Consider the following 12,193-nt stretch of genomic DNA (forward strand, 5'->3'; position numbering starts at 1 on the left):
TATATATATATATATATATATATATATATATATATATATATATATATATATATATATATATATATACTAATATATATATATACTAATATATATATATATATATATATATATATATATATATATATATATATATATATATATACATATATATATATATATATATATATATATATGTCGTACTTAGTAGCCAGAACGCACTTCTCAGCCTACTATGCAAGGCCCGATTTGCTTAATAAGCCAAGTTTTCATGAATTAATTGTTTTTCGACTACCTAACCTACCTAACCTAACCTAACCTAACTTTTTCGGCTACCTAACCTAACCTAACCTATAAAGATAGGATAGGTTAGGTTAGGTAGGGTTGGTTAGGTTTGGTCATATATCTACGTTAATTTTAACTCCAATAAAAAAAAAATGACCTCATACATAATGAAATGGGTAGCTTTATCATTTCAAAAGAAAAAAATTTGAGAAAATATATTATTTCAGGAAAACTTGGCTTATTAGGCAAATCGGGCCTTGCATAGTAGACTGAGAAGTGCGTTCTGGCTACTAGGTACGACATATATATATATATACAAATCATGAACAGAATATACACGAAGCAGTGCCAAAAATATACTTGCAGTGTTTACCGATTCAAACGTAATTCATAAATTTAATTTAACTCTGATCATGTTAACAGTGATAACTAAATCCTTTATGAATTATTTAGGAATAAATACAGATTCAGTTATTATGTATCAGTCAATACTCACTACAGCTGAACCCAATCACCTCCCCGGCTCATCGTAGACACGATTGCCGAATTACTCCATGATTTTTTTTGTAAGTAAAAATCATATGAGCTACAAAGATGATCAAAAGAATGCACATTGAAGCGATTCCAATTTAAATTGCAGCCAGGAAAAATTTAAACGATTTTTCAAAATCAACGAACTGAAAGGGTTCATTCAGGCATTTATTGAATGCGTTAATTGTATTTAATCCTACAATATCGAAAGGTCATTGATTTCAGTGTTCCTTTAACCTTTTAAGCAGAGAGCTCTTTTTTCCTAATTAGTTTTTTGCATAAATTTCCTCAGAATTAAAAATGGTGAGTCAGGATTTATCGTAGCGGTCGACTCGTTTTAAATTAATTTATTAACGTAGGTGATTGGAACTGTAGAAAGTTGGCAAGATGCCACCTGATTACCCTTAAGAAAACAAGTATTATTTTGTGCTACTTACTAATGTTTAGCTTTGAAGTCTGGATATCTGAGTCCGGATATATCAGGTTTTATTGTTCCTCTTAATTTGGCAGTGGTTTTCAGAGTATGTGATAATATTAACTATTGTTGAAAAAGAACATCTGATAAATAAATATATATATTATATATATGACAATGTCAGACCACGGAGGAAAAATGAAACAGGAAATTTCCTTAAGTACTTTCGTATATTAAATACATCTTCAGAAGGATTCATTTTTCATTTTTTGTTTCATGTTTCATATTTCATTTTTTGTTTCATGTTTCATTTTTCCTCCGTGGTCTGACATTGTCACATTCTTAATCACGTGTTTATTTTCGTGATACATATATATATATATATATATATATATATATATATATATATATATATATATATGTCGTACCTAGTAGCCAGAACTCACTTCTCAGCCTACTATGCAAGGCCCGATTTGCCTAATAAGCCAAGTTTTCATGAATTAATGTTTTTTCGTCTACCTAACCTACCTAACCTAACCTAACCTAGCTTTTTTTGGCTACCTAACCTAACCTTACCTATAAAGATAGATTAGGTTAGGTTAGGTAGGGTTGGTTAGGTTCGGTCATATATCTACGTTAATTTTAACTCCAATAAAAAAAAATTGACCTCATACATAGTGAAAAGGGCAGCTTTATAATTTCATAAGGAAAATATTATAGAAAATATATTAATTCAGGAAAACTTGGCTTATTAGGCAAATCGGGCCTTGCATAGTAGGCTGAGAAGTGAGTTCTGGCTACTAGGTACGACATATATATATATATATATATATATATATATATATATATATATATATATATATATATATATATATATATATATATATATATATATATGTCGTACCTAGTAGCCAGAACTCACTTCTCAGCCTACTATTCAAGGCCCGATTTGCCTAATAAGCCAAGTTTTCCTGAATTATTATATTTACTATAATTTTTTTCTTAGGAAATGATAAAGCAACCCTTTTCTCTATGTATGAGGTCAATTTTTTTTTATTGGAGTTAAAATTAACGTAGATATATGACCGAACCTAACCAACCCTACCTAACCTAACCTAACCTATATTTATAGGTAAGGTTAGGTTAGGTAGCCAAAAAAAGCTAGGTTAGGTTAGGTTAGGTAGGTTAGGTAGACGAAAAAACATTAATTCATGAAAACTTGGCTTATTAGGCAAATCGGGCCTTGAATAGTAGGCTGAGAAGTGCTTTCTGGCTATTAGGTACGACATATATATATATATTAATTATATATATATATATATATATATATTAATATATATATATATATATATATATATTATATTAATATATAATATATATATATATATATATATATATATATATATATGTCGTACCTAATAGCCAGAACGCACTTCTCAGCCTACTATTCAAGGCCCGATTTGCCTAATAAGCCAAGTTTTCATGAATTAATGTTTTTTCGTCTACCTAACCTACCTAACCTAACCTAACCTAGCTTTTTTTGGCTACCTAACCTAACCTTACCTATAAATATAGGTTAGGTTAGGTTAGGTAGGGTTGGTTAGGTTCGGTCATATATCTACGTTAATTTTAACTCCAATAAAAAATAATTGACCTCATACATAGAGAAAAGGGTTGCTTTATCATTTCATAAGAAAAAAATTATAGTAAATATATTAATTCAAGAAAACTTGGCTTATTAGGCAAATCGGGCCTTGAATAGTAGGCTGAGAAGTGAGTTCTGGCTACTAGGTACGACATATATATATATATATATATATATATATTAATTTATCAGATGTTCTTTTTCAATAATAGCTAATATTTTCACATACTCTGAAAACCACTGAATATATATGTACATTTGTGTAAATCACGAAAAATAAACACGTGATTAAAAATATGACAGTGTCAGACCACGGAGGAAGAATTGAAACAGGAATTTCCTTAAGTACTTTCGTATATTAATATATCTTCAGAAGGAGTCATGACTCCATGACTGACTCCTTCTGAAGATGTATTAATATACGAAAGTACTTAAGGAAATTCCTGCTTCAATTCTTCCTCCGTGGTCTGACACTGTCATATATATATATACATGTGTGTAAATCACGAAAAATAACACGTGATGAAAAATGTGACAGTGTCAGACCACGGAGGAAGAATTGAAACTTACAAGGTAAAGCTTTACCTTGTAAGGTAAATTAAGGTAAAGCTTTACCTTGTAAAGACTGTAATAGGTTCTATGATGGGCAAACACCTAAAGATATAAAATGTAGAATTTCGCAACATAAATACTTTGTAAGACATGGCCAATTGTCTAAGGCTTTGTTTGTTTGTCAGAAAATTTTCACCAAATTTATTGGAAGATGGCTTCTTCAATAACGAATTGTATAATCACTTTCAATAGGAACATAATTGAATCTGCTTTAACACAGATTACAAAATCATATAATTTGAACATTAGCAGTGGTTTATATAATTTAGATCCATTTTTTTATTGATCAGTTAATGGGCGATTTGAGTAGGATCATTGATACACATTTGGTCTCACTAATTCTTTGTTAATATCTACTATCTTATGCTATTATTATCCATGTATGGGCCTATTGATGCTGTTCTTATTTTATATCCACCTAATCCTATTCATATATTTGTCATTGTACCTCACTTCACTTCACCTCTCTCTCCTGCCTATATAAGTCCAAACTTATCGACTTCTAAATATGTATTAATATTCAAAAGTACTTGAGGAAATTCCAGTTTCAATTCTTCTTTTCAATTTTTCTTAGCGTGAGGGAGAAGAGAAGTAGAGAGGACACAAATGCAGACAAACCGACCCCCTTAAAGAGAGCCAGCCAGACCCGGGGACAAGGGCACTGAAACACAAGGTAAAATAGGGTTAAACCTGAATGCAAATGAGTGGAGGACGAGTAGAAGGTGTGGGTTGAGCCTCAAATTAATGTATGCAAATGAGAATGGTTTTGGGATAAGAGGGGTGGCTAATTGAGTGCATACTGCACGACAATGTTTTTTATTTTGTTTGGCAAGGCAGATCAGGGATTGAGGGACGCTTGAGTAAAGTGTAACATAAAGGTCTTGAAATGTGTAGGTGCATGTGAGTGTGCGTGCGTGTGTGTGTGTGTGTGTACTCACCTAGTTATGCTTCCGGGGGGGTTGAGCCTGGCTCTTTGGTCCCGCCTCTCAACCGTCAATCAACTGGTGTACAGATTCCTGAGCCTACTGGGCTCTATCATATCTACATTTAAAACTGTGTATGGAGTCAGCCTCCACCACATCACGTCCTAGTGCATTCCATCTGTTAACTACTCTGACACTGAAAAAGTTCTTTCTAGCGTCTCTGTAGCTCATTTGGGTATTCAGTTTCCACCTGTGTCCCCTTGTTCGCGTACTATCGTGTTAAACAGTTTATCTTTTTCAACCCTGTCAATTCCTCTGAGAATGTTGTAGGTAATGATCATGTCTCCCCTTACTCTTCTGTCTTCCAGTGTCGTGAGGTGCATTTCATGCAGCCTTTCCTCGTAACTCATGCCTCTTAGTTCTGGGACTAGCCTAGTGGCAAACCTCTAAAGTTTTTCCAGCTTCGTCTTGTGCTTGACAAGGTACTGGTACAGATGTGTGTGTGTGTGTGTGTGTGTGTGTGTGTGTGTGTGTGTGTGTGTGTGTGTGTGGGTGTTACTACAGCTCTAGGATGCAGACGTATTAGCTGCCCAACTCCCAGGTACCTATTTACTGCTAGGTGAACAGGAACACCAGGGTGAAAGAAACTCTGCCCATTTGTTTCTGCGTCGGCCGGGAATCGATCCCAGCTCCTGAGGACTTTGACCTCGGAGCGCTGTCCACCCTATGAGTGTGTGGGTGTACTCGCCTAGAGGTGCTTGGGGTTTCAAGCAGCTACTCCTACTGTGCCTCACCTTTCCAACTATTGATAGGCAAATGAAATGCTTCTCCATGCGTGTAATTCATCAACTGTGCTAAGGAAATATGCACAGAGGAGTAATATCTCGCCCTTCTAACACGTTTCAAGCATTTAACATTTATACGCTAAAGTAATTAATGCTGAGATTAGATTCCTTTTCGCTTACAATATCAATCATTGATTCCTCGTTCCACTTTGTCACATTTTTAGTAATTGATTAGTTGCCCATAAATTCTCCATTGAAGCTTGTATGTTGTTATCATGTCCCTTCTTTCTCATGTTCTCCAGTGTAATGAGTGATCATGTCTCTCATATCCGAAACAAATTATATTGCATATATCCGCAGTTTTGTCTAGCTATATTTCGTTTCTAAACAAGGGATTAGATGCTGGTTCTGCTTATCATTATTATATCCGAACAGTTTTTACCAAAGCTGTAGACTTTATTTTGCTTATGAGTATCTTTGGCGCCAGACTTGGGGTTATGTAATCCTCAAAGATTTTCTTCTTCTTTGTAAAGGGAAATTGGATTCCTTTCATCTTATTCTTTTCCCGTTTTACTTTTCGCTCGTTCTTCGGTCATCAATAAATTTCTACTTTTGAGGGATTTTCACTGTAAAATTGTTCAGATCATCTCTGAGGAGTGGTTAGATGCTCTCATTCGCACGCAGACTTCCTGTGTTCTATCCTTCCTCATCAACTCTGCGTTATCTCTAAAAGCGGATATGGAAAAATAAATGACAGGATCAGCAGCGCGGGTTTGATTCCGTCGTGCATTCTCAATATTTAGTCATTGCACAACGCGGATATGTTTAATTTAGTTTATTTATTATGCACCTGATACCTATCCAGAGGGCGGTGGAGGAAAGGGTTACAGAGGCACATAATTGCCTATCAGGAACTAACCCCCCAAAAGTTCAATTTGCCCATATTTCGGCTTTAACTATTGTTAGGTATGGGATTGCTCTTACACTTGCAGATCTCTCTCTACATCCTCACCTCTATCCTCTCTCTCTCTCTCTCTCTCTCTCTCTCTCTCTCTCTCTCTCTCTCTCTCTCTCTGTGACCTGCGTCCTGACCGTGAGATATTCACTTATCCATTCTGAGAACTTTCGCCGCTTACTCGGCCCTCATCTCGAGTTGGTCTGTCAGTCTCTTGTGAAGGACAGTACACCCTTAGTCTAGGAAGACGCACTCTCTACACTGCCCCCGCTCCTGTTGTATATCTTGTAGACTTCTAGTTGGGTTGTACTAGAAGCGAGTGACTCAGGAACTGGTCTGTAGTCCCGTGGGTCTCGTTTTCTCGCTTTCTTGTACACAAGTACAACATTGGCTGTTTTCTTTACCTCTGAGTGTTCTCCATCTATCAATAATTTGTTGCCAATTGCAGAATGATACGAGCTCGACTGATGGCAGAATACACCAAAGGCAAGGGCCGGGAGCTGCTGCTTTAATACTTTACAATTATAGCTGAGACATAAGGGTTACAATAATCAATCAGCCTGTGATTCTATCTCTAAACACGATATATCCTCTGACCATTAAGAGTCCATCGTTGAGACAAATCTAACGATCCGAGTGTGATATGTCACTCAAGTGTTTCAATCCCTATGCAAAACTTTTATGTTTTTAAATTTGTTGTGATAACTATATAAGTATTACAAACCAGGTTCACCTGAGTTAATTTTCTCCACGTTGCTCGCTTTATTTATAAATATGGAAAAACTGAATTTTAAACTCCCATCTTCTAACATTTTCAGCATATATAAACTCATAGAGACGCGATCCCAAACTAATCTAATTTAGTTTTTCTTGTAATGAACAACTATTAAAGTATCTTTGCCCAATTAAGTAAAAAAGTTAAAAACTTAATGGTGAGCGTTTTGGAAAATTGCAGCTTTCATAATCCTTGAAGTGAGTTTATATTTTCTTTGGCATGTTAATTCGTGGCAAATATTGTGTTGAGTTGTAAGGAATTGCTAGTGAATATAAGGCGTGTGATGTTTAAGGCAGTGGAATTCAGGTCTGTGTGATGTTTAGGGTAGTGGAGGTCAGATGTGTGTGGTGTGTAAGGTAGTTGAGTTCAGGTGTGTGTGTAAGGAGATGCTTAAGGTAGTGGGTGCAGGTGTGTGTAATGAGTGGGACGGTGGTGCAGGTGCCAAGTATACGTGGGGTTTATGTGGGGTGGAGAGAACATGCGCGCTAGGCTAAAACTAGTTATTTTTAGGCCCTTACACATTAAAATATAAAGTGTATAAACATTCAAACATAAAATTAAACCTTTCCAACATAACCAAATTCACCTCTAAGAAAATTACTAAACAACATACAACGCTTAAGATTGTCACACAAGAGAAAAAAAGGATCAGAGCTAAACAAATAGTGACTCAAATTTAAGTAAAACAAAAAGTTAAACTTTTTTTCCACCTCCGGACAGTTTAACAAAAAAATCGTAATCCTCGTTTAACAGTAAAGTCAGCGGGTCAACGCCGATCAGTCTGCCTTATTTAAATGCCTATTATGTAAATTGCTAAAACCTAGGGTGCCTGAGTGTCTCTTCCAGCCCCCATGATAATGGCGCTAAGAGCCATTGCAGAGGTCACACTATCATTTTTTTTATTAGGAATTCTGCTGCATGTGTCATTCACACACACACGTATCCCTGGAAACACAAACCGAAACTGTCTCTATTTTCCGCTTGTTACAACTTGTAATAAAGTTGTTACATCTTGGCTTAACGTGTTTATGACGTATTAGAACGTTGTTACAACTTGCTATATTGGTTGTTATAACTGGTTAGGAGGTGTTAAAACTTGTTCGAACGTTGTACCAACGTCGTAGTTTCGGTGTGTGTTTGACGGGATACTGTCAATACCAATAACCTTCCAGTACCAGGAGTAACACAAACATTACCAGTAACCTTACAGTACCAGGAGTAACACTGACAATAACTTTCCGGTACCAGGAGACACACTTATTATTATTATTAACATCTTTATTGACAAAATTAATTACAATTTTGCCTAATCTGAAGATTTCGAGTAAGTCTTATTAAAGTGAGGGATAATGCTGGTATTCACTGTCACGCAGGACAGAGGGTCATACATAAGACACACTGACAATACTAATAGCTATCCGGTACCAGGAGAAACATTGACAATATAAATTTAATTATTTATTTATTTATATACAAGAAGTTACATTGTTGGTTAACAGAGAATATAGAAAATAAGTTAAATTAACATTCTTTTGTAAAGCCACTAGCACGCATATCTAAATAGCGTTCCAGTACCAGGAGAAACACTCACAATAGCTTTCCAGTACCAAGAGTACTGACAATACCACCACCCTTCCAGTACAGGAGAAACACTGACCATACCAATAAGCTACCAGCCCCAGGAGAAACAAACACACAGCAACAACCTCTCAGAAAGAGAACAAACGAATACATTGACAAAAGCAATAACCTCACAGCGCTAGAAAACAAGAACACTGATTATAACATTAAACCTTCCAGCACAAGGAGAAACAAATACACTGACAACAGCGTTAATCCTTCCTGCACAAGGAGAAGCAAACACACGCTGGCGAGAAACAAACACACACACACACACACACGGCCGATAACAATAAGCTTCAGACACAAGGAGAAAACAGCGGTGAATGTCAAAAGTCGGAGGACGCTGGAAATAAGATATTTACAATAAAAATGACGGGCCGAGTGTTGCCTCTGAAATATAAATCAAGAGAGGAGCGTGAGGGCGGAACAGACAGGGTCAGATAACAATATTGCAATACTGATGGAGGGGTTCGAACCCCCCCACCAACACCGCCTCTTCCCCTGAGGGTTCTCCAAAGTGATGCTTCGGCGCATCTTGTGTTTTGTCTTCCTGTAACACAGGTGACGTCTTAGTTATCATATACGTTACAAGCACACACCACACAAGACTAAGCACACACACACACACACACACACTCAAAGACATGAGTGTATCATGCTTGTAACAAGCTGTGAGTGCAACACCCTTCGGCTCCTCGACGTCAAGACACACACACTAATAACCTCTGTGTCTTGGCATCGAGGAGGAGGATGCCAAGGAGTGGCACTCCTGTCAGGAGTGCCCGCGTGAAAGCAGCCATGATCCAACCTAATCACCTAAGGTTTGGGTCTTAAATGACAATGAAGTTGCAGCCCAAGCAGCACGAGCATTATTAATGATCTCCCCCTCAGACGAGGCAAAAGCTGGATTTATGCTTTAATTTTGTTTAAAAAGGAAGAAAATGTGAAAGCTGTTAAGGAGCACTTTCCCCAGCCTTCTTCCCTTTGTGTCAGTACAAAGGTGCAACAAAGACTCGACGCTATTGTTTAGCGAGCATGAAATCTATCAGAGGGAGCTGGGTACGGGTATTCCCTCGCACCCTTCCTGAGTCTCATAGTTGTTTGAGAGATCAAGAACAGATTGACCAACGAGCTGAACATTTAGTTCCTGGATAGTGGCTTCTACACTTTAGTTTAAAGTAAAGGTACTAACGTAGGAATGGACCAAAATGCAAGTGTTAACTGCACTGACCGGTACAACGGAAGTGTTGTGGACAGTTAGGTTAAGTAATATTTCTAACATACCAATACAAATTGTTTCTAAAGGCACACATGCCATCTTGTTCTATTTGAATTCATTGTTGAACATTTTACTTTTTTCCCCACCCAACGTATCTAATATGTTTCTATCATGTCTCGTGTGTCTTGTTCCTCTTATAGAGATGCTAGGTTCAGCAATTACTTTCTTTATTCATATCTATTCCCTCGTAATTCTGGGACAACCCCTCGTTGCATACCTCAATATCATTTCAAACTGCCTTATGTATTGTTTGAAGTCTTCGTTGCATCACAGGGCGACATACTCTAGGATTGGTCTCACGTAGGTGGTATATAGTGATCTGACTGCCTCCTAAATGCTGTTCTGGCGTTTGCTAGTTTAGTTTCCTGTTGATATGTCCAAAACTCTGTACGTAATTAGAGTCTTTATAAATAATACTGATAATAATAATAATATTATTATTTATTTATGTCCCTCTGGAGTACAGTAGGAGTGGTTGCACAATAGCAAGGCAGGACAAGGACATTAGCAGTGACAGCAGTGCCAATTCCGTCTTCAAAACAACGCAGGCGGTGCCATGTGACCCGCTCAAAACAACACCAGCAGATCATCCTGCAGAAAGACGCGTTGAGCAGGATTTACATAATAGGATGCATGAGTTGCAAGGGCCATTGAGAGTCCTCGGGGAAAGAAGAGGAACAGAGCAAGAAGAAGTAAAGAGCGAGAAGAGAGAAAGAGAACAGAAGGAAGGACAAAATGATAGGATGTTCAGAGAACAGGGAATCATATCACCGTACTCAATGTGTTCCAACAATCATAAGCTTTCTGATACAGAACAAAAATCTCACTTTTTTTCACCTTTCAGATATATCAGACCAATGACGTAAGTCCTGTTGAGACGATTCAGTTTTCTCGATACCAGACACGATAATAAAATCCACATAAAAAAATATCGTTTAAAAACGTGCACAGAGACTGTACTGCTATGCCATGCCATAGTAACTTCATTCAAGTATCTGTGGAAAAACCGATGTTTAGCAAGCATGAATAGATAAGTATTTATCAATATATTCCTTAGGTCTCCTGAATATAGAATTTCGCTCTCAAACCGGAGGGGGACAAACTCTGTTACAAAATGGCAGCACACAAGGGTCTTCTCTTGAGGTAATAATAACAAGACTGTCTTCTGGGCTTTGGCCAGAAGAGGGGCTTAAAATGCCCTCGCCTGCCTTTCAGGACTTCGCAACAGGCAATCCTCTCCGCCACAAAAAGATGATGCTTCCAAGGGGGTTAAGTCTTGTGAAGACGATACTATGCGGTGAAGCCGCTGATAATAGCGCTTTGTTGTCAAGAAATGTGAGGAATAACCTTAACGTTCTAGCGAGGAGATTACTCTCATCTTTAATACTAAAGTAATTTAATACTCACTTGAGATGAGTAGGCTTACCGATGGTATAGCTAGCTTGAGAGTTCATATAAGAAACTGAACAATTAGCATAATTTAAGGACAGAATCAAAGTATGCTTCTTGAGAGTGAAAGAGAAAGGAGTAGGTAGAAAAGAATAAGGAAAAATAATTAAATATCAAGTGAAGGTTCCATGCAGGGCAATATATATATACCACATAAGATCCAAGAGCATCTATGTTTAACTAAGATGTCGATACTTGAACAGAGAGAGATTCAAGCTGATATTTGTCGAAAGGAATCTGATTTGTTGAATGACGTATTAAGACATGTGGCGACGTAGGACGGCTGAGAACTAAAACTTACCAGAAGAACTTAAACTTGAAGGGAAACCGCTGAAGCCCTATTGGCCCATACGAGGCAGCTCCTATTCATATCCAAGCAAACATGAATAACCTACACTTAAAATAATCTAGGGATCCTGTGTCTATTACGTTGCCCGGTAATATGTTCCATAAATCTACAACGCTTGTAACCAGAAAGAGTTTGATGAGTAAGTGGAAGAATGTAATTTGGAAGGTACGAAGCGGTGGAACAAAAATTAATTCTTGAGTTATGCAAGAATTAAGAAATATCCGTGGTTTTGTATCCATAATTTGGTGTAATGTAATTTTTCCTTGAGGTTTTTCTAATTATGTCGTGGTGTCTTCCTAACTCTTCTTTTTTTCCTAAAAAGTTGCACATTTACGTATTAGTCAGTTGAAAAATTATGCAACCAAAAACGGAAGTTTTCAGCAACGGCAACACTTAGTAACGGATGTACTCAGCATCGGCAACAACGGGAAAAATGCAACAACACCAACATCCCGTAACAGAAGCACTCAGCAACAGCAACACCTCGCAACGGATGCACTCAGCAGCGCCAACAACCTACCTCGGCGGGTGTGGAGAGTCCAGCAGGACAACAGACTAGTAAGCTATAGCTCCCGGTCTTGGCTGCACCAG

Source organism: Procambarus clarkii, chromosome 18 (genome assembly GCF_040958095.1).
Source record: "Procambarus clarkii isolate CNS0578487 chromosome 18, FALCON_Pclarkii_2.0, whole genome shotgun sequence".
Classification (NCBI taxonomy): Eukaryota; Metazoa; Arthropoda; class Malacostraca; order Decapoda; family Cambaridae; genus Procambarus; species Procambarus clarkii.